At 41.0% G+C, this 26,177-nt stretch overlaps 1 protein-coding gene across 6 annotated transcripts in view; it reads left to right on the plus strand.

Moving 5' to 3' along the window:
* NCALD (neurocalcin delta) overlaps nt 1-26,177 on the plus strand; it is a 445,233-nt gene that overhangs the window by 62,697 nt on the left and 356,359 nt on the right. The window contains exon 2 of one of the 6 annotated variants that reach the window (XM_059902281.1): nt 2,918-2,969. The exons of 4 other annotated variants lie outside the window; for them this stretch is intronic. The gene's annotated coding sequence lies outside the window, so the exon portion shown is untranslated. Of the gene's footprint in view, nt 1-2,915; nt 2,970-26,177 lie in introns of those variants that run through there. One more of the 6 variants, XM_059902280.1, reaches the window with a different exon arrangement.

Genomic DNA, 26,177 nt, shown 5'->3' on the forward strand with positions numbered 1-26,177 from the left:
AAATTAATTTATTTATTTATGGCTGTGTTGGGTCTTCGTTTCTGTACGAGGGCTTTCTTCTAGTTGTGGCAAGCGGGGGCCACTCTTCATCGCGGTGCGCGGGCCTCTCACTATCGCGGCCTCTCTTGTTGCAGAGCACAGGCTCCAGACGCGCAGGCTCAGTAATTGTGACTCACGGGCCCAGTTGCTCCGCGGCATGTGGGATCTTCCCAGACCAGGGCTCGAACCCGTGTCCCCTGCATTGGCAGGCAGACTCTCAACCACTGCGCCACCAGGGAAGCCCCTTGGTTGACATTTTACTATTAGATTAGGCTCACACGTCGATTAAGAGCTAGCATATGAATAAACTGTGTTATTGGTGTTAAATACATATGGATCACATTGAAAAAAATGAGAGTGGTAGAAATAATAGAAAAGAGAAAAATAAAAGAAGGCATACCCTTGTAAATTTGGATTAAATAATATAAATGCAGGGTGATTTTTTTTCCAAATAGTTGAATTTTTCAACATTTTATATATTTGGTTCTCTTAAGCATTTACATACTGACATTAAAACAGTATTCTATAAGTATTTTTATGACATTTGTTTATTTATTTCTTTAATTGAAATGTAGTTGACAGACAATATTATGTTAGTTTCACTGTACTACATAGTGATTTGACATTTGCATACATTATGAAATGATCACCAGGATAAGTCTAGTAACCATCTATCACTATACAAAGTTATTACAATATTATTGACAATATATATATATTTTTTATTAATTAATTTATTTATTTATGGCTGTGTTGGGTCTTCGTTTCTGTGCGAGGGCTTTCTTCTAGTTGTGGCAAGCGGGGGCCACACTTCATCGCAGTGTGCGGACCTCTCACTATCGCGGCCTCTCTAGTTGCGGAGCACAGGCTCCAGACGCGCAGGCTCAGTAATTGTGGCTCACGGACCCAGTTGCTCCGCGGCACGTGGGATCTTCCCAGACCAGGGCTCGAACCCATGTCCCCTGCATTGGCAGGCAGATTCTCAACCACTGCGCTACCAGGGAAGCCCTTGACAATATTTCTTATGCTGTATATTATATCCCCATGGCTTACTCATTTTATAACTGGAGGTTTGTACCTCTTAATCCCCTTCACAGATTTTGCCCCCTTTCACACCCTTGCCTCTGGCAAATAAATACCCGTTTATTCTCTGTATCTATGAGTCTATTTTTATTTTGCTTTGTTTGCTTGCTTATTTTGTTTTTTAGATTTTACATATAAGTGAGATCACATGGTATTTTGCTTTGTCTGACTTATTTCACTTAGTATAATACTCTCTAGGAGTATCCATGTTGCAAATAGCAAGATTTCATTCTTTTTATGTCTGAGTAATATTCCATTGTGCATATGTCCATGCATCTTCTTTATCCATTCATATATCAGTAGACACTTAGGTTGCTTACATCTCTTCATTACTGTAAATAATGTTGCAGTGAACATTGGGGTGCATATATCTTTTTGAATTAGTTTTTTTGTTTTTGTTGGGTAAATACCCAGAAGAGAAATTGCTGAACCATATGACAGTACTATTTTTAATTTGGGGGGGGGAACCTCCGTACTGTTTTCCATAAAGGCTGCACCAATTTACAGTCCCACCAGAGTGCATGAGGGTTCCCTTTTCTCCACATTCTCACTAATCTTTTTGGGGTTTTTTTGTTTATATTTGCATAGAATACCTTTTTCCATCCCCTCACATTCGGTCTGTGTATGTCTTTAGATCTGAAGTGTGTCTCTTGTAGGCAGCATATATATGGGGCTTTTAAAAAATTAATTCAGCCACTCTGTGTGTTTATTGATATATAAAAACATACTTACTGCCATTTTGTTAATTGTTTTCTGGTTGTTTTTATAGTTCTTTTTTGTTTCTTCTCCTTTTGCTCTCTTCTCTTGCGATTCAATGACTACCTTTAGTAGTATGTTTGGATTCCTTTCTCGTTTGTGTGGGTGTGTATCTATTTTAGATTTTTGGTTTGTGGTTACCATGAGGTTCAGATATAACAACTTATATATCAGTGATTATTTTAAGCTGATGATCTCTTAAGTTTGAATGCATTCTAACAGCCCTACATTTTACTCCTCTAGCCCCACATTTAATGTTATGGCATCATATTTTACATCTTTTTGTTTTGTGTATCCCTTTGCTACTTATTGCAGATATAGATCATTTTACTACTTTTGTCTTTTAACCTTACTACTTGCTTTATAAGTGATTGATTATATTACCTTTATTGTATGTTTGCCTTTACCAGTGAGATTTTCCTTTCATAATTTTCATATTTCTAGTTGTAGCCTTTTCTTTTCCACTTTGAGAAGTCCCTTTAACATTTCTTGTAAAGCCAGTTTAGTAATGCTGAACTCTTTTAGCATTGTTTGTCTCTAAAACTCTTTATCTCTTCCTCAAAGCTAAAGATAACCTTGCTGGCTAAAGTTCTCTTGGTTGTAGTTTTTTTTCCCTTTTATTACTTTGAATATGTTGTGTACTCTCTTCTGGCTTGCAAAGTTCCTGCTGAAAAGTCAGCTGATAGTCTATGGGAGTTCCCTTGTATGTAAGTAGCTGGTTTCCTCTTGCTGCTTTTAAGATTCTTTAATTTTTGACATTTTAATTTAATGTGTCTTAGTGTGGACCTCTTTGGGTTCATCTTATTTGGGACTGTCTGTGTTTCCTGGACCTGGATGTCTGTTTCATCTCCCAAGTTAGAGAAGTTTTCAGCTATTATTTCTTCTGCCCCTTTCTCTCTTTTCCTTCTGGGACCTCTATAATGTGAATTTTAGTATGTGTGATATTGTTCCAGAGGTCTCTTAAACTATCCCCATTTTAAAAAATTGTTTTTTCTTTTCTCCGTTCAGCTTGAGTGATTTCCACTACTCTGTTTTCCAGATCACTGATCCATTCTTCTGTATCATCTAATCTACTGTTGACTCCTTCTAAGGTATTTTTAAATTTCAGTCATTGTATTCTTAAGCTTCTGTTTGGTTCTTCTTTATATTTTTTAACTTTTTGTTGAAATTCTTGTTGTGTTCATCCATTCTTCTCCTAAATTCAGTGAGCATCTTTAAAATCATTACCTTGAACTATTTATTAGGTAAATGGCTTATTTCCATTTCATTTAGTTCCTTTTCTGAGGTTTTGTCTTGTTTCTTTGTTTGGAACATATTCCTTTGTCTCCTGATTTTGCCCAGTTCTTTGTGTTTATTTCTAGGTATCAAGCAGGTCAGTTGTGTTTCCTGATATTGGAGAAGTGGCCTTATGTAGGAGACGTCCTGTGGGGCCCAGCAGCACACTCCCCTCTTGTCACCGGAGCTATATGCTCTGAGGGTGCCCCCCTTATGGGCTGTGTGTAACCTCCTGTTGTGGAGGGGCTGACTACTTTGGCTCACTGGTAGACAGGGCTGGCCCCTGGCCTGGTTGGCTATGAAGCCTAGTGTGGAGGCTGTGGGCCACTGGTTGCAGAGTAGGCTTCCTGTGTGGCCTAGGGAGGCATTAGGTAGCTGCCCACCTACAGGGTGTGACTGTGTGCCCACATGGCTGTTTGAGCTGACCATGGGGCCATGGGGCTGGTTCTGACCTGCTGAAGGGCAGGGCCAGGTCGCCCCATGGCTATGTGACTATTATTAATAGAACACTTCTCTTTGCACTTCGATCACCGGAATTCCTACCACCCAGAAATAATTACTTTTTGTACTTAATTTGTTATGAAATAATTATAATTATTTTCCACATTTTTTTAAATGCTATACCTGCTATTTGGAAATCTGCTTTTGTCATGTAATGTTCTGTGATATGAGTATATTTCCATGTCAAAAAATATAGAGCTCCATTATTTTAATAGCTTCTTAGGATTTCTTGTGTGTGTGTTTGTGTGTATGTGTGTGTGTGTATGTATGTAAAATAATTTAATCAGTGATTTGTAGATGGACATCTTTGGTAAATTTTTTATTTTTTATTTTTTTACTATTATAAACAATATTGCAATGGGCATACTCGTACATGAATCTTGAGCATTTATCTGATTAGTTCCTTAGGATACAGTTCTGGCAGTGGGATTCTAGGACTCAGTCTGTGTACATTTTATCTTTAGATTCATTTTCCCAAACTTCCCAGAAGAAAATTTGAGTTAGTTTTTATTCTCATCAACATCAAATTGGAAGTGTTTACCTGCACCATTGCAAACATTATTTATCGTGAATCTTGACCTGCTTATATTTTTTAATTTTTGTATATTTGTCTCTCTATGGGGGTTGTAAGCTAAATCGGTCAGGATCCAGTCAGAAAACCCAAAACCACTGTAAGTATTTCAAATAGCAGAGGTTTCACACAGGGAGTTGGTTCTGTGTGTACTGGAAATCAGAAAGTGCAAAAAGGAAATGCTGAAGTCACTCAGAGGTAGTAACTGCAAGAAGCAGCAGGGAGGAGGCAGGAAGATGAGACCTAGGAGCTCTGGGGAGGGGCCTGGAGGGGATGGGCTGGACCTCAGGTGGGTGCAGCCTGGCTGGTGACGTTGTGCAGCAGCTGGCAGTTTGACTGCCAGGAGGGTGTGGCCCAGCTGCCAGCACATCCAGGGAGACATGGGATGGTTAGTGTTGGCATTGTGGAGAGAAACTGGGGACTGAGGCCAGCCTTGTACTGTTGTTGGTGTAATGCTGACAGAAACGAGAAACCAGAAGGAAGTCCCTTCTTTCTCCTCTCAGCTTCCAGTCTCTCTCTAGTGCCTTGTACTGGCAGAAACTTCCAGGAAGCCAGCTGACAAGAGAGTTAGTGAAATCAATTTTGCAGAGTCCCATCCTCAACATCCCAGAGAAGAAAAGAGAATGCTGGGCTTGTAGCTAAGAGGCAATAAGTAAATAACTAGTTGTATTAGTTTGCTGGGCCTGCCATATCAGAGTACCAGGAACCTAGTGGCTTTGAACAACAGAAATTTATTGTCTCACAGTTCTGGAGCCTAGAAATCAGAGATTAAGGTGTTTCTTACCAGTCTTATTGGATTAGGGGCCCACCGTACTCCAGTATGACCTCATCTTAATTTAACTAATTACACGTTCAATGACTTATTTCCAAATAAGGTACATTCTGAGACACTGGGCATTAGGACTTCAACATATGAAGTTTTGGGGCCGAGAATTCAACTCCAAGCACCAGTATATAAACTTCTTTACAACAGGGCCCTTTCAGCCCTAAAATACTGTATTAATTCCTTTGCATTCTTCTACTTCTGGGTACAAAGAATATGCTTAATAATTGCTAATAAGTGAATAAATGCTAAATTAAATGATGCACATTCACCTTCAGACTCTTAAAGTCATCATACACTTTAAACTGAAATTAAAAAAAATCTGTCAGATTTTAAAATGTCAGATGTTCTTAAATTTTACAAATAAATACCAAATGCATACAAAGTGTCCTGATGATTACAAAACTTATTCCTAAATTTAACACATAAGTTTAAGTTTGAGTGATTTCATTCCTATCTTTAATTCTAAACTTTCCTGTGGTTGGAAAATCACTTATCCTATAAGCAAAAAAGAGATTTCCAACTCAGGTGAGCTGAGGTTATCATCTTAAGTGGGTAGAAGCTACTTGGTCAACAACTTAAGACTACAACATAGTTGCTTATTGGTTAGAATTTGAGTCTGGGCGTAAGGGCCTATCTTTTTTTTTTTTTAATTTATTTATTTATTCATTTATTTAATTTTTGGCTGCATTGGGTCTTCGCTGCTGCACGCGGGCTTTTCTCTAGTTGCAGTGAGCGGGGGCTACTCTTCGTTGTAGTGCGCAGGCTTCTCATTGTGGTGGCTTTTCTTGTTGCAGAGCACAGGCTCTAGGCACGCGGGCTTCAGTAGTTGTGGTACACAGGCTTCAGTAGTTGTAGCTTGCGGGCTCTAGAGCGCAGGCTCAGTAGTTGTGGCGCACGGGCTTAGTTGCTCCGCGGCATGTGGGATCTTCCCGGACCAGGGCTTGAACCCGTGTCCCCTGCATTGGCAGGCGGATTCTTAACCACTGCGCCACCAGGGAAGCCCCAGGGCCTATCTTTTTTATTTTAGAGTTCTCTCTGGGGATCCAGGCAAATGTAATGTAGCATACTCTGACCACCTGCTGGCTTCCACAGCATTCAGAAAGCTTTGTTGGACACTCATAGAATGGATGTGATGGATGAATTGCTAGGAGATTTTTCACAGCAGTGAATCCCAAACTAGGCTTCCTTAGAACGTTGATTTCATGAATTGGACTCTCTGTTTCCCAGCCTGAACCAAAGAATGATATTTTCCACATGTTAAAGAAAGAAGTTAACTTACTTAATGAATTAAGTTTGGTGACTACTATTGCTTATTCTGTCAGCAAGTGACATGACAAAATGAATGGATAAGAAGTTACAACGTTTTTTAACATTAATATGCAGAAGTAGCTAATCTTACTTAAACAGTTCATATTTGTGGCCTTGTGTGTTTCCTGCTGTAATTTCATATCACACAGACACATATTATGTTAGTAACTTATTCCTAATGTGTTGGTTAGAATTTCATTAAGTTCTCCAAAATACATGGAACACTGTACTATCTGAGCAAATGAGATAAACTTGGTTCTAGCAATCAGATCAGCTATAACTCCCACTCCTAGGGATCTTATCAAGGAGTAGAGAGTTAGGACAAATTCTAGTTTAAAATGCCTGTGCACAAAGTCAAACCTACCATGGAGAAAACTACTGGAAGGAGTGGTTTATTATTTTTTAATTATTTATTTATTTCATTGAAGTATAGTTGATTTACAATGTGTTAGTTTTTGGTGTACAGCAAAGTGATTCAGTTATTTTCCATTATAGGTTGTTACAAGATATTGAATATAGTTCCCTGTGCTATACAGTCGTTCCTTGTTGTTTATCTCTTTTATATATAGTAGTGTATATCTGTTAATCCCAAACTCCTAATTTATCTCTCCCTCTCTTTCCTCTTTGGTAACCATAAATTTGCTTTGTATGTCTGTGAGTTGATTTCTGTTTTGTAAATAAGTTCATTTGCATCTTTTTTTAAGACTCCACATATAAGTGATATCACATGATATTTGTCTTTCCCTGTCTGACTTACTTCACTTAGTATGATAAGCTCTAGGTCCATCCATGTTGCTGCAAATGGCATTATTTCATTCTTTTTTTTAAGGCTGAGTAATATTCCTTGTGTATATATATACACACATTGTGTATATATACACAAACACACACACACACACACAGAGTACACCTTCTTTACCCATTCATCTGTCAGTGGATGCTTAGGTTGCTCCCATGTCTTGGCTATTGTACATATTGCTGCTGTGAACACTGGGGTGCATGTATCTTTTTGAATTAGAGTTTTCATCTTTTCTGGATATATGCCGAGGAGTAGGATTGCTGGATCATATGGTAACTCTATTTTAGTTTCTTAAGGAACCTCCACACTGTTTACCATAGTGGTTGCACCAATTTACATTCCCAACAACAGTGTAGGAGGGTTCCCTTTTCTCCAGAGGGTTCCCTTTTCTCCACAGGGGTTGGTTAATTTTCCCTTGAACTTTTTGTGTGGTTGTAGAGTCTTCGCATTTAACATTCTTTTTTTAAAATAAATTTATTTATTTATTTATTTATTTTTATTTTTGGCTGCCCTGGGTCTTTGTTGCTGCACACGGGCTTCCTCTAGTTGCAGTGAGCAGGGGCTGCTCTTTGTTGCGGTGCGCGGGCTTCTCATTGTGGTGTCTTCTCTTGTTGCGGAGCACGGGCTCTAGGCACGTGGGCTTCAGTAGTTGCAGCACACAGGCTCAGTAGTTGTGGCCCACGGGCTCTAGAGTGCAGGCTCAGTAGTTGTGGCACACGGGCTTAGTTGTTCCATGACATGTGGGATCTTCCCGGACCAGGGCTCGAACCCATGTACCCTGCATTGGCAGGCGGATTCTTAACCACTGTGCCACCAGGGAAGCCCTAACATTCTTTTATTTATTATTGTTTTATTGGAGGATAATTGCTTTACAATGGTGTGTTAGTTTCTGCTTTATAACAAAGTGAATCAGCAATACATATACATATATCCTCATATCTCCTCACTCTTACGTCTCCCTCCCACCCTCCGTATCCCACCCCTCTAGGTGGTCACAAAGCCCTGAGCTGATCTCCCTGTGCTATGCGGCTGCTTCCCACTAGCTATCTGTTTTACATTTGGTAGTGTATAAATATCCATGCCACTCTCTCACTTCATCCCAGCTTACCCTTCCCCATGTCTGCGTCATTATTCCTGTCCAGCCCCTAGGTTCTTCATAACCATTTTTTTTTTTTTAGATTCAATATATATGTGTTAGCATACGGTATTTGTTTTTCTCTTTCTGCCTTACTTCACTCTGTATGACAGACTCTAGGTCCATCCACCTCACTACAAATAACTCAATTTCGTTTCTTTTTATGGCTGAGTAATATTCCATTGTATATATGTGCCACATCTTCTTTATCCCTTCATCTGTCGATGGACACTTAGGTTGCTTCCATGTCCTGGCTATTGTAAATACAGCTGCAATGAACATTGTGGTACATGACTCTTTTTGAATTATGGTTTTCTCAGGGTATATGCCCAGTAGTGGGATTGCTGGGTCGTATGATAGTTCTATTTTTAGTTTCTTAAGGAACCTCCATACTGTTCTCCATAGTGGCTTTATCAATTTACATTCTCACCAACAGTGCAAGAGGGTTCCCTTTTCTCCACACCCTCTTCAGAATTTATTGTTTGTAGATTTTTTGATGATGGCCATTCTGACTGGTGTGAGATGATACCTCATTGTAGTTTTGATTTGCATTTCTCTGATGATGAGTGATGTTGAGCAACCTTTCATGTATTTGTTGGCAATCTGTATATCTTCTTTGGAGAAATGTCTGTTTAGGTCTTCTGCCCATTTTTAGATTGGGTTGTTTATTTTTCTGATATTGAGTTGCATGAGCTGCTTGTAAATTTTGGATATTAGTCCTTTGTCAGTTGCTTCATTTGCAAATATTTTCTCCCATTCTGAGGGTTGTCTTTTCGTCTTGTTTATAGTTTCCTTTGCTGTGCAAAAGCTTCTAAGTTTCATTAGATCCCATTTGTTTATTTTTGTTTTTATTTCCATTTCTCTAGGAGGTAGGTCAAAAAGGATCTTGCTGTGATTTATGTCATAGAGTGTTCTGCCTATGTTTTCCTCTAAGAGTTTGATAGTGTCTGGCCTTACATTTAGGTCTTTGATCCATTCTGAGTTTATTTCTGTGTATGGTGTTAGGGAGTGTTCTAATTTCATTCTTTTACCTGTAGCTGTCCAGTTTTCCCAGCACCACTTATTGAAGAGGCTGTCTTTTCTCCATTGTATATTCTTGCCTCCTTTATCAAAGATAAGGTGACCATATGTGCGTGGGTTTATCTCTGGGCTTTCTCTCCTGTTCCATTGATCTATATTTCTGTTTTTGTGCCAGTACCATACTGTCTTGATTACTGTAGCTTTGTAGTATAGTCTGAAGTCCAGGAGCCTGATTCTTCCAGCTCCGTTTTTCTTTGTCAAGATTGCTTTGGTTATTCGGGGTCTTTTGTGCTTCCATACAAATTGTGAGATTTTTTCGTTCTAGTTCTGTGAAAAACGCCATTGGTAGTTTGATAGGGATTGCATTGAATCTGTAGATTGCTTTGGGTAGTATAGTCATTTTCATAATGTTGATTCTTCCTTTCCAAGAACATGGTATATCTCTTCATCTGTTTGTGTCATCTTTAATTTCTTTCATCAGTGTCTTTTTTTTTTAAAATAAATAAATTTATTTATTTATTTATTTATGGCTGTGTTGGGTCTTCGTTTCTGTGCAAGGGCTTTCTCCAGTTGCGGCGAGCGGGGGCCACTCTTCATCGCGGTGAGCGGGGCTCTCACTGTCGCAGCCTCTCCCGTTGCGGAGCACAGGCTCCAGACATGCAGGCTCAGTAGTTGTGGCTCACGGGCCTAGCCGCTCCGCGGCATGTGGAATCTTCCCGGACCGGGGCACGAACCTGTGTTCCCTGCATTGGCAGGCGGATTCCTAACCACTGCGCCACCAGGGAAGCCCCATCAGTGTCTTATAGTTTTCTGCCTACAGGTCTTTTGTCTCCATAGGTAGGTTTATTCCTAGGTATTTTATTCTTTTTGTTGCAGTGGTAAATGGGAGTGTCTCCTTAATTTCTCTTTCAGATTTTTCATCATTGGTGTATAGGAATGCAAGAGATTTCTGTGCATTAATTTTATATCCTGCTACTTTACCAAATTCATTGATTAGCTCTAATAGTTTTCTGGTAGCGTCTTTAGTATTCTCTATGTATATTATCATGTCATCTGCAAACAGTGACAGCTTCACTTTTTCTGTTCCGATTTGGATTCCTTTTATTTCTTTTTCTTCTCTGATTGCTGTGGCTAAAACTTTCAAAACTATGTTGAATAATAGTGGTGAGAGTGGGCAACCTTGTCTTGTTCCTGATCTTAGTGGAAATGGTTTCACTTTTTCACTGTTGAGAATGATGTTGGCTGTGGGTTTTTCACATATGGCCTTTATTATATTGAGGTAAGTTCCCTCTATGCCTGCTTTCTGGAGGGTTTTTATCATAAATGGGTGTTGAATTTTGTCAAAAGCTTTTTCTGCATCTGTTGAGATGATCATATGGTTTTTATTCTTCAATTTGTTAATATGGTGTATCACATTGATTGATTTGCGTATATTGAAGAATCCTTGCGTCACTGGGATAAACCCCAGTTGATCATGGTGTATGATCCTTTTAGTGTGCTGTTGGATTCTATTTGCTAGTATTTTGTTCAGGAGTTTGCATCTATGTTCATCAGTGATATTGGCCTGTAGTTTTCTCTCTTTGTGACATCTTTGTCTGGTTTTGATATCAGGGTGATGGTGGCCTCGTAGAATGAGTTTGGGAGTGTTCCTCCCTCTGCTATATTTTGGAAACGTTTGAGAAGGATAGGTTTTAGCTCTTCTCTAAATGTTTGATAGAATTCTCCTGTGAAGCCATCTTGTCCTGGGCTTTTGTTTGTTGGAAGATTTTTAATCACAGTTTCAATTTCAGTGCTTGTAATTGGTCTGTTCATATTTTCTATTTCTTCCTGGTTCAGTCTCGGAAGGTTGTGCATTTCTAGGAATTTGTCCGTTTCTTCCAGGTTGTCCATTTTATTGGCATAGCGTTGCTTGCAGTAATCTCTCATGATCCTTTGTATTTCTGCAGTGTCAGTTGTTACTTCTCCTTTTTCATTTCTAATTCTATTAATTTGAGTCTTCTCCCTTTTTTTCTTGATGAGTCTGGCTAATGGTTTATCAATTTTGTTTATCTTCTCAAAGAACCAGCTTTTAGTTTTATTTATCTTTGCTATTGTTTTCTTCATTTCTTTTTTATTTATTTCTGATCTGATCTTTATGATTTCTTTCCTTCTATCTTTTGGGTTCTTTTGTTATTCTTTCTCTAATTGCTTTAGGTGTAAGGTTAGGTTGTTTATTTGAGATGTTTCTTGTTTCTTGAGGTGGGATTGTATTGCTATAAGCTTCCCTCTTAGAACTGCTTTTGCTTCATCCCATAGGTTTTGGGTCACCGTGTTTTCATTGTCATTTGTTTCTAGATATTTTTTCATTTCCTCTTTGATTTCTTCAGTGTTCTCCTGGTTATTAAGTAGTGTAATTTTTAGCCTCCATGTATTTGTGTTTTTTACAGATTTTTTTCCCTGTAATTGATATCTAGTCTCAGAGCATTGTGGTTGGAAAAGATAAGTGATACAATTTCAATTTTCTTAAGTTTACCGAGGATTGATTTGTGACCCAAGATATGATCTATCCTGGAGAATGTTCCAGGAGCACTTGAGATGAAAGGGTATTCTGTTGTTTTTGGATGGTATGTCCTATAAATATCAATTAAGTCCATCTTGTTTAATGTGCCATTTAAAGCTTTTGTTTCCTTATTTATTTTCAGTTTGGATGATTTGTCCATTGGTGAAAATGGAGTGTTAAAGTCCCCTACTATGATTGTGCTACTGTCGATTTCCCCTTATAAAAGCAGAAATGCTGTTAGCATTTGCCTTATGTATTGAGGTGCTCCTATGTTGGGTGCATAAATATTTGCAATTGTTATATCTTTTTCTTGGATTGACCCCTTGATCATTATGTAGTGTCCTTCTCTTTCTTTTGTAATAGTGTTTATTTTAAAGTCTGTTTTGTCTGATATGAGAATTGCTGCTCCAGTTTTCTTTTGATTTCCATTTGCATGGAATATCTTATTCCATCCCCTCACTTTCAGTCTGTATGTGTCCCTAGGTTTGAAGTGGGTCTCTTGTAGACAGCATATTTATGGGTCTTTTTTTTGTATCCATTCAGCCAATCTGTGTCTTTTGGTGGGAGCATTTAATCCATTTACATTTAAGGTAATTATCAACATGTATGTTCCTATTACCATTTTCTTAATTGTTTTGGCTTTGTTATTGTAGGTGTTTTCCTTCTCTTGTGTTTCCTGCCTAGAGAAGTTCCTTTAGCATTTGTTGTAAAGCTGGTTTGGTGGTGCTGCATTCTCTTAGCTTTTGTTTGTCTGTGAAGGTTTTAATTTCTCCATCGAATCTGAATGAGATCCTTGCTGGGTAGAGTAATCTTGGCTGTAGGTTCTTCCCTTGCATCACTTTAAATATGTCCTGCCACTCCTTTCTGGCTTGCAGAGTTTCTGCTGAAAGATCAGCTGTTAACCTTACGGGGATTCCCTTGTATGTTATCTGTTTGTTTTTCCCTTGCTGCTTTTAATATTTTTTCTTTGTATTTAATTTTTGATAGTTTGATTAATATGTGTCTTGGCATGTTTCTCCTTGGATTTATCCTGTATGGGACTCTCTGTGCTTCCTGGACTTGATTGACTACTTCTCTTCCCATTTTAAGGAAGTTTTCAACTATAATCTCTTCAAATATTTTCTCAGTTCCCTTCTTTTCCTCTTCTTCTTCTGGGACCCCTATTATTCGAATGTTGGTGCCTTTAATGTTGTCCCAGAGGTCTCTGAGACTGTCCTCAATTCTTTTAATTCTTTTTTTTCTTTATTCTGCTCTGCAGTAGTTTTTTCCACTATTTTATCTTCCAGGTCACTTTTCCGTTCTTCTGCCTCGGTTATTCTGCCATTGATTCCTCCTAGAGAATTTTTAGTTTCATTTAGTGTGTTGTTCATCACTTTTTGTTTGCTCTTTAGTTCTTCTAGGTCCTTGTTAAATGTTTCTTGTATTTTCTCCGTTTTATTTCCAAGATTTTGGATCATCTTTACTATCATTATTCTGAATTCTTTTTCAGGTAGACTGCCTATTTCCTATTCATTTGTTAGGTCTGGTGGGTTTTTGCCTTGCTCCTTCATCTGCTGTGTGTTTCTCTGTCTTCTCATTTTGCTTAACTTACTGTGTTTGGGGTCTCCTTTTCGCAGGCTGCAGGTTCGTAGTTCCAGTTGTTTTTGGTGTCTGTCCCCAGTGGCTAAGGTTGGTTTAGTGGGTTGTGTAGGCTTCCTGGTGTAGGGGACTAGTGCCTGTGTTCTGGTGGATGAGGATGGATCTTGTCTTTCTGGTGGGCAGGTCCACGTCTGGTGGTGTGTTTTGGCGTGTCTGTGGCCTTATTATGATTTTAGGCAGCCTCTCTGCTAATGGGTGGGATTGTGTTCCTGTCTTGCTAGTTGTTTGGCATAGGGTGTCCAGCACTGTAGCTTGATGGTTGTTGAGTGGAGCTGGGTCTTGGCGTTGAGATGGAGATCTCTGGGAGATTATCGCCATTTGATATTATGTGGAGCTGGGAGGTCTCTTGTGAACCAATGTCCTGAACTTGGCTCTCCCAACTCAGAGGCACAGCCCTGACCCCTGGCTGGAGCACAAAGACCTTGTCAGCCACATGGCTCAGAAGAAAAGGGAGGAAAAAAAAAAAAGAAAGAAAGAAAAATAAAATAAAATAAAGTTATTAATATAAAAAATAATTCTTAAAATAAACAACCCCCCCCAAAAAAACCAAAAAAAAAACCCCAAAAAACAAAAAACAACTGACAGACACAACCCTAGGACAAATGGTAAAAGTAAAGCTATACAGACAAAATCACACAAAGAAGCATACACATACACACTCACAAAAAGAGAAAAAGGAGAAAAAAATATATATCGTTGCTCCCAAAGTCCACCGCCTCAATTTGGGATGATTCGTTGTCTATTCAGGTATTCCACAGATGCAGGCACATCAAGTTGATTGTGGAGATTTAATCTGCTGCTCCGGAGGCTGCTGGAAGAGATTTCCCTTTCTCTTCTTTGTTCGCAGAATTCCTGTGGTTCAGGTTTGGATTTGGACCCGTGTCTGCATGTAGGTCGCCTGAGAGCATCTGTTCTTCGCTCAGACTGGATGGGATTAAAGTAGCATCTGATTAGGGGGCTCTGGCTCACTCAGACCGGGGGGAGGGAGGGGTACAGAGTGCGGGGCGAGCCTGCGGCGGCAGAGGCCAGCGTGACGTTGCATTAGCCTGAGGCGCGCGCCGTGTGTTCTCCCGGGACGAAGCACTAACATTCTTAACTGAAACTGAAGTCTCATCTCCCTCAGAACTGCATTTCTTAGCAGACATTTTATAACAAAAATGTTTCATTTGGTTGCTATTTTCCCCGTCAGAGTTGCTCTCAGAATGTGCTTCCCTTTATATATGTTATTTTTGCTTTATCTGTCTAAGAACAGCAACAATTTATATTCTCTGTGTTTTTTCTTAGTTTTTACTTCTTCTAAGGGTTTTGTTTGGCTTGTGTTTGTACATTTAATAAAAAATGTACATTTCGTTTGACAATTGGAGCTTTTACTTAACAATTAGAAGATAATGTGGATTATTTTTATGTACTATTTGAAAGTCACTACTGATCTAACAAAGTCTTATCATCTTATCAGTTCTGTAGATCAACTCAGTTTATTCTAAAAACAATAAGTGATATATATATTTTTACTACTGCATGAGTTTAAGCTCCACAGGGGACCATTTTTGTTAGCCTCGCACACTTATATATCTCAAGCTTGTAGAAAAGTGTCTGGTATATAGTAGGTGCTCAATAAATATTTGTTAAATACAGTTGACACTTGAACAACACAGGGGTTAGGGGCACCGACCCGCCAAGCAGTCAAAAATCCACATAAAACTTTACAGTTGGCCCTCCAAATCCATGGTTCACATCTGTGGATTCAACCAACTGCGGATTGTGTAGAACTATAGTTCGTATTTAGTGAAAAAACATCTGCATGTAGTGGACCCATACAGTCCAAACCCGTGTTCAAGGGTCCGCTGTAATTGTGTTCAGGAATCCAGATAAAGGGGTCTGAAAGACAGCAGCATCCTTTCTCCATCCATTCTTCTTCCAAGTTGATGAACATCTTTATGACCATGACTTTGAGCGCTCAGTCAGCACCTAGATCAGCACCTGCTTGGAAGCCAGACCCTCAGGCAGCAGCTTTCAAAGTATGCAAATATATACAGTCCTGTGGGACCACAAGGGTAAGCACTGTTGGCCACCAGACCAGGTGATTTGGAGGTGTCCCCTGGGTGACAGTCACAAAAATCAGTGCTCTAGAAGAGCATATAACCTCCTTTCTGGGAGATCCTGGTGAGCTATAGTGAGGCAGAGGGAGAGCGAAAAGATGGTGTCCCCCAGACTATGTTCCCTGAGAGCCCCTCTGTAGCCTCCAGCTACAGGTGTGCCAACCTGAAACCTGACTGTCAGGCTGAAGTGCCCAGGACAAGCAAATAGGCGTCTTTCACAGAGAGACTGGGGTTGTGTTGCAGTCTGCTGTCTGTGCGGTGTCCTGGGGTGGTAGCCTGCCAAGAACTGTCTCTCTGATGGTTTTAGTCCTATGGGACCCAGAAAGGAAAGCCTCCCTGGTCACTAGAGCCAGCTGTTCAAGGGATGTCCCCTGGGTGGAAGCTGCAAAAACCAGGACACTAGATGTAACAACTGAGATACGGGACATAAAAACCAGGACACCAGACGTATGTAACGACTCCCCTCTGGGAGACAGTGGTGCTGTGGAGCCTGGCAGAGGGGGAGTGCAAGGGTGACACCCTCCAAGGAAAAAGAGGAAAAAAAAACATGCTGCCTGCTGGCTTTACCTAGAGCGAGAGTGCTGAAATGGTGCCCTCCATCCCCGGAGAGGTTCCCAACTGGCCCCAGCCCCTCAGGCCAGTGCTTTAATATTTGCAAATGAACTCTTTGACATAAAGTCTGGGTGCTTCTCAAACAGCTGCTTCTGAGCTGGACCCTGGCGAGTGAGTGTGTGTCCTTAAAGAGGTGTTTCTCAGTTCGCTACAGCGCTTTGGGTCTCATGGATGTGAGCCCCGTTGCTTTTCAAAGCCAGATGTTTTGGAGGCTCATCTCTCAAGTGCAGGTCTTAAATGTTGGGGTGCTGATGTTGGGGTATGAACCCCTCTCTCCTCAGGGGGATGCTCCGGGTTTGTGAGCTCCGGGTTTGTGAGTTCCCTCCCGATTGTGGGTCGCTGCCCTGGGGTGGGGTTTATGGCAGTACCACGGCTCAGCCTATCCTGCCTGCCTCGATGTGACTCTTTCCTTGTTTGTATATGTGAAGCAGCTGCACAGCTGGTTTTCAGGTCTTTTTCAGAGGGAATTGTTCCATATGTAGCTGTAGACTCAGTGTGTGCATGGGAGGAGGTGAGCTCTGGAATCTTCCTACGTCACCACCGCCCCGACATACTTGCTCCAGTTAGGAAATTCTCCCTGCTGTGGCATTGGGGGACTAGTGATTAATTGAATTTCATTAATTTTATACTCTTTTTTTGCTAAGAATGTTCTGTTTGTTTTGGCTTTCTGATCTTTGTGACTGGGGTTACTACTCTCAGTTTATTTATTCAACTAATGTATCAGGTAGAAATTTCAGTCTAAAAAATACAGATGTGTAAGAAATATTACATGCTTATTTTAAAAATTAATTTAAATTTGACTTGGAGCTGAGAGTGTAATCTTAGCCATTCTTGAGGCCCCTTTCCTTACAGGGTTGCATCAGAATCGAGGAGGCTTATGGTTAAAGCACTTAGAAAACAGGCACAAAGCCTCTAATTGCAAACAGTGGAACCGGGGCCTGGGCATAGGGCCCAGACTTCTTAGCTGTACCACACATATACCTCACTACATCCTCAGGGCATTGTTACCAGGGGGTGGTCTGGTTCTTCCCTCTCTGTGTCTCCCAGCCATGCCCAACTTGTGCTGGCCACGGTGGGCAACTCTTGAGGCAACCAACCAATGAACCTCAGTGCTTACCATAATAAATATTTATTTTTTCCTTGGTGCTGACTCAGGGACCCAAGGTGCTGACTCTTATGAATTCACCATCCTCCTGGGCTTCAGAGTCCTTTGCTTCCCAGTATATGGAAAGAGAAAAAGAATATGGAGGATGAAGCCCTTGGCCAGGCAGGGACCCAATCACTTCCTCGCACTTTCTATTGGTGAAACTGCTCACGTGGCCTTGCTTGGGTGCCGGGCGTGGGGGCTGGATATGTGGTCCCCGGTGAAGCAGCTGCTTCCCAGCAGCCATTCTACACTGTAGAAAGGGGACTATGAATCTTTGGTGGTAGGTCAGCTATCTCTGCCACATCCCATCTCTTTTTGCCAGTGTCAGTTAATTTTTTTCACTTGTCCGTTTGTTGTATTTAAAGGCATTTATCTAATACCTTCAATGAACTCAGGCTTTAGGGGAAAATGTCAGGAAGGAAATATCTTGCTAACAGCTTCACTTTGCACTTTGAAAAGCAAGATTTTTCTAAGAGAAGTTGACTTGGCTACTTTCATGGAACAAGGGAGAGAGAAATACAAAGAGAAGAAACAACTTAATTTTTTAATTATCTTGTCATGCAAATATTTATTGAGTAGCTACAATGAACTAGACATTGACATACAGCAGTGATCAAGACAGATATGTGGGGGAAAAAAACTAGATTATTTCAGAAATAATACATGGAATGAAGGAAATCAGCAGGGTGATAGAATTGAGAGTAACTGGGCTGGGGTGGGGAGGTGGCTTTAGGTTGGGTATCGGGAGAAGCCCCTTTGGGGGCTAGAGGATGAGTTTTAGGCTAAGATCCAAGACACAAGTAGCTCTAGCCTTCTGAAGAGCAGTGGGAAGAACATTCTAGGCAGAGAAAACACCAAGTGCAAAGGCCCTGGGTGGGGTACAGCTTAGTTTATGAGGGGAGTAGAAGGGAGGCCAGAGTGGCTTGAACATGAAGGTAGAAGTTGTGCATGATGTGAAGTGAGGCTGGAGATGGAGGTGAACACAGGTTACCCAGGGCCTTGTGGGCCGTGGAAGTAGTGGAATTTTCTGGGTGCAGCGGGCAGCCTCTGGAGGGTTAAAGCTGTGGTGTGAGATCTCCCTGGTCACTCTTGGTCTGCACCTGTTGGTGGGTGTCCAGTCTCTTGATGAACCTGATAAACCTCAACAGCGCGGACCCGGCCCAGGAATGCAGGAAGTATCATCTCTCTCTCCTTTAAACATTTAGGGCTTTGGATCATGGTAGACAACAAAATTAGTTCTCGTGTGAGTCTGTGGCTGAAACACCGAAGATAAAGCCAATTGTGTAGAACAAGAGTGATAAAACTGGAGGACTGGAAACGTAAATTGTAATTCAACAGAGTGGAGCAAATGTGGAGCATGTGATGAAAAGGATTCTGGCATTGGGAAGCCAGATGGAAAATAATGTTATTAGACTAGGAAAGATAGAAGGGCAGGAAAAACAGGCCCCAGTATAATATGAAAGGGGAAGTCTGTTTGCTAGCTGTGATTTGGTTTAGTTCTCTATTCTATATGTCTGCTCCCTCTTTCGTTGGGCTCCTGCTTCCTGCTGCAGGATTGTGAGGTGTATTAATGTAACAATATCTGGAATGAGATCTTGAGCTACAAATTCCTCAGTGAAGCCAAGGAACAAATGATACTGCTTAGGCTGCCTGAAAGTTTCATGTTTAACTTTTTGAATCTGGTTTATATTATTTCACAGTTCAAAATACTACTGTTCTGTGGTATCAGAAGGCAGTCGTGGTGATTCAGAAAGGTAACTCCTACTGGTACTTTACTAGATTCTCTTCCTGGAAAGTCCTTGTTAAAAGGAAATTATGTCAGGGTCATATAAGGACAATTGGTGTGTGTGTGTGTGTGTGTGTGTGTGTGTGGAACAGGATGATTCTGTGTCACTTAAAAGTACACAGTTGCCAACACAGCCATAAATAAATAAATTAATTAATTAAATTTATTAAAAAAAAAAGTACACAGTTGAAGGATGCGAAAAAAAACCATAGCAGAGTTAAATGTTTGAATTATGTTTTTTTTTTCAGTGTTAACCTGATCTGAGTTTGATATCCTGACACTGGCTGTAGATTTAGGTTCAGTTTTTGTTTAAAATGGCTTCATGTGTTTCCTTGTCATTTTAGGTGCCCCAGAAGCCAGTGTGCTGGAAATAAGCAGAAATAGAAATAAGGGAACAATCAAGGGTTTGCACAATGGGAGGGAGAACTCATGGGGTGAACCCATTTCTTGATGTGGATTAGGATTGGACAGCAGTTTGGGGGAGGTTTGATGGGTTCAGCAGACAACATCATTTTATCATTTTAATTTCTAGAATCAGAAAGATTTCTTTCAGTCTTCAGGAATCTTCTTTTAAAATGCAAATAATTCAGAGCCAGGCCATGATCACCCAATACACACGTTATCAGTTAATGTTTCTGCTGGAATTATTAGAAATGAGCTTAGGGGTAGGTGTCCAGGGGCAGATGGAGAGGGGTAAATCTTAGAGGAGGTCAGAGCAGGACTTTCCTCCAGTATGTTAATTTAACATAAATTTGTGCATTTTGCGCTGATGACGTGGGGTGCAATGCTCATGCTACTTTCTCAGAGTATGAGAAAAAATTAAGTGGAAGGTTCCTTTTCAGACATGCCTCACAGTCAGACACTAACCTGTGGGCATATGCCTGCCTCACTGCTGATTTTCTCACTCCTCCCTAAGCACACATCTTGAAAGGAAATGGTTTTCACTAGTGTTCTGTTACAACTATTTCACGCTTGTAATTAAATGGCTATTTATGTAATTAATGGCTGCCTCCCAGGCTATACCCCAAGCCTCACAAGGGCGGAACTCTGTCTCGTTTGTGGTGTGTCCTCTGGGCCCAGCACCGCGCCACTCACAGAGTAGGGGCGCAATAAAGATTCTGGAACTACTGAACAAAGCTCTGATGAACTGCAAGGTGATATTAGAGGTACAAACCTTCTCTTACCTTGGGCCAAAAGTTTCAATTGATCTTCACAGCAAATAAATAAGGTCCTAGGAAACCAGAACTCAAGACATAAAATACATTTTAGGAAGAGTAAGTGAGGAGGGAGCTGTCCTTCTTGAGGCAAGAATTATTTCTGGTTCAACATCTTCATGATAATTCCCAAACACATAACCTGCCATGTTTTGGACTTCTCTGGGCTGCCTGCATTTTGATCATTTCAGTATTTATTGTCCTCATGGTCAAGGGAAAGGGAGTGTGAAGAAAAATGACTCATTTCATTACTTGTTAGCAACTGTATGTTGGGTACAAGAAGGTGAAACTAATAGCTCAAAGAATTTGGGTGGGTTTTCTAAACACTTATTTGTCTTCTCTTGAATAATTGAGACTCATGTATAGTTATAAAATTATATATATTTATAAAATTATTAAAAACTGCCAAGAAAAACCCTACAACCCTATCTGCTTGGAAACGTGGTGGGGTAGAAATGTGCTGGATTTTTTTTGGGGGGGGAGGGTAGTGGTGATGTTTATAATATTAGTGCCACAATAGATGACTCCTACAGCTCAGGAGGAGTTTAAAATTGGAGATGAGGTCAGGAAGGAAGGATACAGGTGATGGGGGTAAAAATCTGAACACTGTTAGTGGGAATGTAAATTGGTATAGCCACTGTGGAGAACAGTATGGAGGTGCCTGAAAAAAACTAAAAATAGAGTTACTGTGTGATCCAGCAATCCCACTCCTGGGCACATACCCAGAGAAAACCATAATTCGAAAAGATACATGCACCCCAATGTTCATTGCAGCACTATTTACAATAGCCAGGACATGGAAGCAACCTAAATGTACATCAACAGTGGAATTGATAAAGAAGATGTGGTACATATATACAGTGGAATATTACTCAGCCATAAAAAAGAAGGAAATAATGCCATTTGCAGCAACATGGATGGACCTAGAGATTGTCATACTGAGTGAAGCAAGTCAGACAGAGAAGGACAAATATATGTGGAATCTAAAAAATATGGTTCAAATGAACTTATTTACAGCAATAGAGTTACAGATGTAGTAAACAGTCTTATGGTTACTGGGGGGAAAGGAGGGGAGGGATAAATCGGGAGATTGGGATTGGCATATAGACACTACTATATATAAAATAGACAACTAATAAGGACCTACTGTATAGCACAGGGAACTCTACTCAATACTCTGTAATGGCCTATATGGGAAAAGAATCTAAAAAATAGTGGATATATGTATATGTATAACTGATTCACTTTGCTATACAGCAGAAAGTAACACAACATTGTAAATCAACTATACTCTAATAAAAATTAAAAACAAAAAACAACAAACAAACAAACAAAAAAACCCCAAAGGCTCACTGCCCCTGCCCTTGGCGTTTTCCACTGGATAACAATAAAGGCCTCAGCTTTATATTTATGCCTTTGAAAATGGAGGAATAACCTCTCAAAGGTTTGATGTGAACATTCCTTGGTGATCTGCCAGTAGCTGGGACAGGGGCTCGAGTGGTTCCTGGAACTGTTCACATCCCCACCCTACCCACTGTCACTCTGTCCCTGCCCCCTCATGGTCTGGAGGAAACAGGCAGCCTGCAGATGGGCTTCACTGGGAGGTGGTGCCTGTGTATGGGGCAGTGGAAATACCGGGACGGATATGAAAAAAAAAAAGCCTCACTGATTCACATCAGGACAAAGTAATGTGACTTTTCAGATTAGCAGATTGAAATCTGTTGCCTCGGCTCAGCATTTCTATTTTGGGTCTGGAGAGCATCTCTCCAACTGTTTCTTTCTTCTTTTTTCCACTCCCCCTTCAGGCCTCAAAGCCCCTTCTGCTTTTTAGCTTTTTCATTTTCCCAGTGCTGTGGAGTCTCTAGCCTGGGGTTTTTCTTTTTTTTTTTTTTTTTAAGAAATTCAGGTTCTTTTAATTAATTTATTTATTTATTTATGACTGTGTTGAGTCTTCGTTTCTGTGCGAGGGCTTTCTCTAGTTGCGGCAAGTGGGGACCACTCTTCATCGCGGTGCGCGGGCCTCTCACCATCGCGGCCTCTCTTGTTGCGGAGCACAGGCTCCAGAAGCGCAGGCTCAGTAATTGTGGCTCACGGGCCCAGTTGCTCCGTGGCACGTGGGATCTTCCCAGACCAGGGCTCGAACCCGCGTCCCCTGCATCAGCAGGCAGATTCTCAACCACTGCGCCACCAGGGAAGCCTGGGTCTTCGTTTCTGTGCGTGGGCTTTCTCTAGTTGTGGCAAGTGGGGGCCACTCTTCATCACGGTGCGTGGGCCTCTCACTGTCGCAGCCTCTCTTGTTGCAGAGCACAAGCTCCAGACGCGCAGGCTCATTAGTTGTGGCTCATGGGCCCAGTTGCTCTGCGGCATGTGGGATCTTCCCAGACCAGGGCTCGAACCCGTGTCCCCTGCATTGGCAGGCAGATTCTCAACCACTGCGCCACCAGGGAAGCCCTAGCCTGGGGTTTTTCAACTGCCTGGGGTGAGAAGAATTGATGAATCTGATATTTTATCATAGGCTGGACTCCACTGAAGGAGTCTCAAATTGAAGCAGGCTGGGTCCTCCGTAAATGCTAGTTGAATGAGTGAGTACATGAGCAGATGAGGATACACATACAGAAGGGAACAAAGCACCAAAGAATAAAGCATGAAATTCTAGTAAGAGACTCATTTAGTTGTGGGCACTTTGCAAGAGTACCGCCCAGTGACACCACTTAACTTTACACACTAGCTCAAACATCCATGACAGAAAGTTTGTGTTCCTGTGTGGTACGTAATTTTTGTGCTTTTCATATCATCAGTACAGCAGAAACTCAGTTTAGTTGCTATAGACAATGGTTTTATATATATATATATATATATATATATATATATATATGTCATATATATGTCTATGTCGTATATATATATATATATATATATATATATATATATATATATATATATATATATATAGTTTTTTTTTTTTTCCCCTCTCCGTGCCTCTGCTGGCTTGAACAGCTGTGCAGATGTTTGGCCATTTACTAGGATGGGACAACTGAGAAATAAAACTCAAAAATTGTTGAATTGCATTTCATGAGCAATGAAGTACTGGCTCTTTCTAGTATTTCAAGCAAGGGATAAAGAAATTGGATATTTAGAATTGTTTTTAATTTTGACATTTTATTTCTAAGGAACACTAAAATTTCCAAAACTCCTTATCTTTTCCTTTCCTTTTGCTCTTAAGGGACAATCTTCCTAACTTTGCTAAGTACCGTAGGGTTAATCTCTTACATGTATCTGTCTGTTAACTTGTACTGAGTGCTTTTTGATTTAACTTTTCCTTTAATTGGTTAGTTACAGTATTAATGACAGTAAGAGATGTTGAAGTTTCTGTTTCAGTTCCCATCTTCAAGCCACAATTAATGAAAAGACTTTTCTCTCGTAGGAGGGTGTTTATATATTCTCCCTTTTATCTGTTTTAGACATAAGATGAAAATAATAAATATTCTCATGTCATCCAAAAATAACAAAGTAGGGGCTTCCCTGGTGGCGCAGTGGTTGAGAATCTGCCTGCCAATGCAGGGGACACGGGTTCGAGCCCTGGTCTGGGAGGATCCCACATGCCGCGGAGCAACTAGGCCCGTGAGCCACAATTACTGAGCCTGCGCGTCTGGAGCCTGTGCTCTACAGCAAGAGAGGCCGCGATAATGAGAGGACCGCGCAACGCGATGAAAAGTGGCCCCCACTTGCCGTAACTAGAGAAAGCCCTCGCACAGAAACGAAGACCCAACACAGCCATAAATAAATAAATAAAGTCAATAAACAAAAACAAAAACAAACAAAAATAACAAAGTAACTTCAGCTTTGGCTTAATATCTATTACATTTTATTGTGTCTCTCAGTGATAGATTCTTAGAACAGTGCCTGGCACAGAGGAGTTGCTGTATCAGTGTTTGCTATGATGATGATGGTGGTGATGATGTTCCAGAAGTGCCTGTGTATATCCTGGGATTGATCGAGTAATTGATCATCTAGCACCATGAACAGGTTCATTGAACAGGTACTACATGTAGGCACTGTGCATGACCCTGAGGTTTCCAAGGCCAGTAAGATTTAGTCCCTAACCCTAAGGGGCTCTCTGTCTGTGGAATGCTGTTTGTTTTTGACCTGCATCAATTGTAGAAGTAGAAATGGCTCTACAGATGTGCAGGAGGGGAGGGAACAACGTTCCTAAAAAGAGTGAAAGAATATAAAATGATTCAGCAGATATTTTTTGTATTTGAACCTAGTTGTGCCATGGAGATGTGGGGAGCTATCCATTGGTTCCCCCTCAGCCCTCCTTGCCCCAGTAGCACATGTTTGAGGGGTCTGGGGATGGGTTAGAAGACCATAAACCTGTCTCACATGAGCATCCAGTGACTTGCCCCACACCCTGGCAGTGTGGGGGACTGACCTTCTTCAGTGTCCTCTCCTCTTGGTGGGAGATTCTCAGAGCTCTGGGGCCGGAGGGTGGAAGAAGAAGGGTTAATCCTGGGGTTGCAGCAACTGAATATACAGCATAAACAGCGTTTGGGGATGAGATCACTTCTGTTTTGGGAACCTAAAGGCAAACACAGTTGCATTTGTTCGTGTAATCACGGCCCTGTTTGAGATTGTTTATATTTAGAAATTCATGTTGGAATATTTATCAGTTGGGGTACAGAAACGAACTCTGGCTACTTAAGCCAAAAAAGGATTCCACTGGAAGGCTATCGGGCAGCTCCCAGAGTTGAAGGAAAAGAATGAATTGTACATGACCTGGCCTCAGAAAAGAAGTTGGACAGTTCTGGGGTTCTAAATGTTGGGCAACTAAGGGATAGTCTTTTCAGCATTCACATCCGGATGAATGGGCAACAATTGTTTTCCATCCTGACATTCTTTCCCTGGAGATTCAAATTCCTGGAAGAGCGAGTCAGCTGGGTCATTCTGCCCATCCACTTACCAGAAGGCAGAGACTGCAAGCAGCCAGGGAGCGTTGTCCCGGTGGATGCTGGGAAGGCAGACGCGACAGATGTCCACCCCTGACCATGAACTGATGGTGTATTTCTCAGGCTGCCTACTTCCTAGTCTTTCTGGCCTATTTAGTTGTAGGTCGTCTATCAAGAGAACTTTTGATCTTTTAGTGCATGGCTTGGGGTTTTAGTGGACATTCTGGTAACTCTGAATGAGCAACAGGAGGTGACAGGTGGAGCTGTGGACCCCAGAAGGGGAGACTGCACTCAGAGTGGCTTCATAACGCACTATGGTTAGGAAGCCATAGAGGAGATGGTGGGCTAGCTCAGTGTTTCTCTAATGGAGGTCTGCATTTCTCTGGGGGACTCTTCAATGAGAACTTGAAAAATTTGATGTTTCACTTAAATAAGAATCATAAAAAGTGGTCCCTTTATCTACTTGTTTTGGATCATCTGTTGGTACTTAACACCATGAGCACTGAGCTCTCTTCATTCGTTTTGGTGCATTGGGTTTTCTGAAGCACTGGTTCTGATAGAAATTCATTAACTGTCATGGTCTAGCAAGAGAAAAATAGAAGCAGGCTTAATATAAAAATAATCTTTGCGTCAAGTGCAGACCAAATGATACCACAGAGTGCTGTTTTTAGAAGAGAGAGAAATGTTTGGGAAATGGTGTTTTCACATGGCATGTAGCAGCACAGGCATGCTGAATGCAAGGGAAATTGGGCTGCAGCAGTCAGCACCATGGTCAAATTGAAAGCAGCAATTTAGTTTCAACGAAACGACATAGTCCTTTACATGCACTAATGGTATTTTGAGTTTTATTGGCTTTGCAGTTTTGTCTGAGTTTAATTTGTAC

This window comes from Balaenoptera ricei, chromosome 17, assembly GCF_028023285.1.
Source record: "Balaenoptera ricei isolate mBalRic1 chromosome 17, mBalRic1.hap2, whole genome shotgun sequence".
Classification (NCBI taxonomy): Eukaryota; Metazoa; Chordata; class Mammalia; order Artiodactyla; family Balaenopteridae; genus Balaenoptera; species Balaenoptera ricei.